This window comes from Ruditapes philippinarum, unplaced genomic scaffold (genome assembly GCF_026571515.1).
Source record: "Ruditapes philippinarum isolate M1 unplaced genomic scaffold, ASM2657151v2 ctg2713_1_1_1_1, whole genome shotgun sequence".
Classification (NCBI taxonomy): domain Eukaryota; kingdom Metazoa; phylum Mollusca; class Bivalvia; order Venerida; family Veneridae; genus Ruditapes; species Ruditapes philippinarum.
The window spans coordinates 47789-53001 of record NW_026854865.1 but is presented as its reverse complement, the minus strand read 5'-3'; positions in this window follow the sequence as shown (position 1 = coordinate 53001).

The following is a 5213-nucleotide window of genomic DNA, read 5'->3' as shown; positions in this document are numbered from 1 at the left end:
TCCGCCAAATCAATAATGTATTTCAAATAAGATCTAATTCAATAGTTAAACGATATATTTAGTAAACTTTTTATGTTTGGTTGTGCTCAAATCGTATCAACAGTGTGAAGATCAAATGGCATCAGCTCAACTTTACTGGTGGAGGAATACAAATTATTTTTGTGCATTATTTTTTGCACGCACAAACACACCTCAGTAAAATCATCGATATTCTGTAAGCTTGCTATGAAAAAAATCTTAAGTATGATGGGGTTCGGGCCAAAAACGGAGCAAGACTAGTGTTTTGAACCGAAATTCGCACTAGGAAAATTGTTGAATATCAAGTTCAACTTTTTTCAATGAGATGTGTTGTCCTTCTTGTCTGTAACTATTACCCCTGTCAAAGAAAATTGTCCTCTACATGTGTTCAGTAACATAAGATTTAACATGACACTCATACTGTGTTTCTTATCAATAAAATATCCAGCTTATTTCAATTATCCTACCACGAGGTCGCTTTTAAAAATGATACTTTTTTCATTTTGTCAATTTCGAGCTTTGGGCTGTCTTTGATACCTAAAATTCCCATCCAATTTTACATTATTTTGTTACTTTCTACCGTCAATGAACTTATTTCAAACTTCAGTAACAATTTGTTGTTGTTGTTGTTCGGCTGTGGATAAGCGAGACTAGTTTTATGAAGACTTGATATTCAAACTTAGTAATATATCTGTTATTTTGACTGCCATATAATTAATGAACGTTCTCCTCAAAAATGTTATCTTCTGGCTATTTCAAAGCATATCCCAATGACATGTTTTTTTTTAAACAATTTACAGCTTGAAACTAAGCTTTTTCTTTCTTTTTTATTAAATATGCAAGACGATTTGGAGACTCATGGAAAGTTCTTCAAACTAACTTGGACTAAATTGTCTTAATCACCTTCCGCCTTAATTCGTCGGCTTTTGTAGGTGATTGTCGTATTGCTCTGGATCTTCTTTACATTAAGGTAATTAAAAAGAAAATTTTACCAATTGGGTTTTTTGTTATACGAGTATTACTCTACATGATAATTTCTGTTTTGTAACTTATATCAAGTTTGATAACCTTAATGGCTGTTCTGTTTACATTTTGCTTGAGGTCTGGTTTTTCACAATGTCTTGTTCACAGGAATCCTGGGAAAGTTTGGTGCATTATTTAGAGGTTTCAAATACCCATCAAGCCTTTTTATTGCTGGGCATTTTACTTGATGTGTTTCTTGCTTGTTTTGCCGCCAATAATAAGTATCCTTTCTTATTAGTTTTTCGAATTTTGTCCGACGCCCTCCCCACCCTTCTAGTCCCATTCACCTTACCAATTTTGCCTTTTCAATAATAGTGTTCTTTATTGTACTTGTTGGTTTTCTATGAATTCATTTATTTGAGTGTTTATAATAACACCAGTCCGTGCATCGCATTAAGCAAATCCTTCGTTGTTAGGTTTTTTTTCTTGTTTTTGTTTGTTACTGTGTCGGACTACTGCTTCTGCAAAGAAGAATCATATCACAAATATTTCCAATCTCAATGATGTATTGGATTCCTAAGTTGCATAAAAAACTTACAAGGTCTGATACCTCTTGTCGTACAAGAATACTTTGTTTGCTATTGAAATGACAGTATACCCAACCATAGGTTAAAGTTATTAAACAGTCAAAAATGTTTTCATTTTGCCATAGTTCGTTTCGATTTTATAATTTACCTTGCGATAAATTACTGAAATGACCAAGTTAATTTCAATAAATTGGAATTTAATGTTACGTTCAATTTATAAAAAGAGCGGGACGGTCTTTTTTATTTGAGGCAGATTAAAATTTTATCCTTTTTTTCCAACATCAGTAATTGGTCCATCACAACTTTTATTGTCAATCTTTTGAAATGTAAAAGCAGTTCAACTCAACTTGATAAAAAGATAATTAACATAATGTCACTTTACAACACATTTAATTAGATAATGTGACAAAATCAACGAAATACAGGCAAACATATTTTTGGTCCATAAAATTCTGTTGAATTTTTTTTTCACTGTCGGTTTACCGTTTATACAAAGCAGCAACATAAATTGATGAATGATAAACTACAACTTTATACAATCATGTTGACCTTTGACAAAGTTTGAAGAGTACTCTATGTTGTTTTAAACAACATTTATGTCAGGTTTGAACTATTGCTTCCATGATCGCCGATTCGTATTTGTATTTCTATGAAAGAGACTTTATGTTGGGTCTCTCTGAAGATACACAACAAGATCCAATCGTAGCATTTAATTACACTTCCCGATACCATTATGCCGGCTCGCCACGGCGAGCCGGTATTACGTTAGGATTTTACTGAGAAACAACCTAAAACTCCGAATCCATCCAAAAATTTAATCGAAGCTTGGATTCCAGCTTTCTACAAAATGTATCTGTCAGGGCTGGAATCCAAAATTATTTAGCCAGTCAAATTTAATCTTACAAAGCGTCAAAAAACGTTCAATTTCCATGCCATTTTTAAAAAACAGCAAGTATTGCTTTGAGTGCAAAGATATAATGATGATTAAAATGTTTGTTTTCTTGAATTCTTTTCAATAAATCATATTTACACTGACTTTTGATTTAGCGATTTCAACTGTTTTCTCTGTAGTAAGTTTTTGTTTGGTAAGTTGACATAAGTGCATATCTGGTTCTGTGCATTTTTTCTTTTTTCTTTTTTTCCGGTCATTTTATCCTTTCCGGTATTTAGGGTGGGGGGGAACATCCCGGGATCCGGGACGCCCGGAATCCGGGATAGTATTAGATATATAGGGAAAAGGAATAAACTATATTTGTGTTGATTATTGTCGTAATGAAAGGCGATTAAACGATAACGTTTTATTTTTTACTGTATGTAATAAATGGTACATTAATTTAACTTAAGATTTAAAAATATTTAAAGCTATTTATTAACAAATTAAAATGCGGAAATCGCAATACTTGTAATGATATGCCTAATTGAAAAAAATCTAAGTTTTTGTTAATATAATATTTGGCTAAATTTTATGTTTATGTATTTAAATATTATTTTTAGAAAAGATCATAAGATATACTTAACATAATTGATAACAAAAATGTTTTTTCCATTAAAATTGATTTCAAAGTGCTGCAACTTCTCAATGCATTGAGATAGAGTCAAGAGTTTCAGAGTTGGTTTGTCGATCTGGGGTCATTTTTAGCCTGTAACAAGTCCAAATTTTTTTTGCCGATGAGGGGGACTGCCGTCCCCTTCAAATCCCCCAAACAGAAGGGGGCACATCCCCCTTCTGGCAACCCCCTGATGTATCTTTTTGTTGGGGGACGCGCCGAAAGAGTGGTCACTTTTTTAAACATCATTTCTCAACAAAAAACAAATGTTGGGGGCCTAAATAAGGCATTTTTAACCATTTAAGACAACAAAAAAGGGGGGTGAAAAAGGCGTTAAAATGCGTGTATATCGCGTAATGGGTTAATACGATCCAGGCTTTTCTGAATATGTCATGGCAGAGGTTAATTCCCGGGATCGCTATAAATCTAATACTATCAGAAGTTCTCTTTCATAGTTGTTCATATTGTTCTACACATAGGTCAAGGACACGTCTTATATAGAAACACATACGCACACCTTTATACCTTATTAATGCCTAAACCTTAAATATTTGGCATATGGTATTGCCTTGTTGACCACTCTAAAATTTTGTTCATGTATCTACATCATATCCATTTTTTTAATATGTTTCACATACCAAGATGAAGTGGACATAATTTTTATTAAAATGCTTAGGGGAAATATGTTTAAGTCTTATTGATATAAACTTCAATGCCTCCAGCTTTAATATTGAATATGTACCAATGTCTTGAGAACTTGTACACATGTGTCTGTCAATTATTCCAATACTAAATAACATATTACAACTTAACTTCGTATAAAGAGACATCTTTAAGAATTCTACCTATCTAACAATGTTTTGGTCAAGGTCTACAGGACATATAGTAAATGTGCATAGACATAGGGACTTCATTCTATCTGTTTACATGCTTCTTCATATGTACTCATATTCCTCTTTGTTAAACTGAGAGAACTGGCTTCCATAACTTTATATGTCACTTTCATTTTGGTGTTCGCTGAAGTCTCTTAGGCTAGCAGAACTGTCATTTTTACATTTAAACACACCCCTTGAAAAAAACAAACGAAGCGAGTCGCTACTAGCTTTTTTAAAATCTAACATTGTGACACTTTCAATCCAGATAATTCTTATTTTGATCAAATGGTGTCTAATATCTATCCATAAAAACTTTAACTGAATAAAATGAATTCTTGAAAAGTTACCACATCTTTTTTGGATCTTCATATTTCAGTCGATAACAATACTATAAAAGTACATACATACACACATAAAAATCTATGGTAAAAGAGATGAATTCGATTTTGGTATACTAAATTATCAACATTTAGATATAGACATATCCCATGCAACGATTGAAGAGGAAAAATGTTCTCGACTTTATTTGATTTGCTAAGCGACTAGGGATAAGCTGGCCTGATTTGTATTGAATGTGATTTAAAATGTCGTCTTTATTTTTTTTTTCTGATATGTTCAGGTATTCATCAGATAAATGTTACCATTCATTGCTTGATTTGATTTCAGGTTCTTAAACCATGTAGATTTATCATAAAATTTGTCCACATTATATCAAAAACTTCCATACATTTTCTCAGATGATTCCCCATCCCAGGTTTTTTTACCAAAATAATCGCACTGTGTTTCTGTAATTGGAATACTTTTTGGCCAAGTTATTATTCCTATTTTAATACAAATAAATCACACTGAAGATATAATGAGTGAAGCCATTTGTTTTACGCGTACTTTTATGTACCCCTTCTCAATGATTTAAGAAGACTTCCCTTTGGATTTACGCACACTTGTACTCATAGGTAATATGTCACTTGTCACGGAAAGGTATGAAAGTGCCATATTAATTGTTACATTTCTATGAACACTTTTACAGATGTTTTACAGTGTGTTGTCCTATATTTCAAAAATGGCTTCTCATTAAGTTTACAGGGGAAAGGACTTGCAAATAACACCTCTTCACATCTTATTTAAATTAAATATAATCTATTAAACTGAGCCTGCAACATTTGCAATTGCCGTATAGGTAAAGTTTTGATTTATTCTGTATAACCGTCCGGTGTTAAAACTCT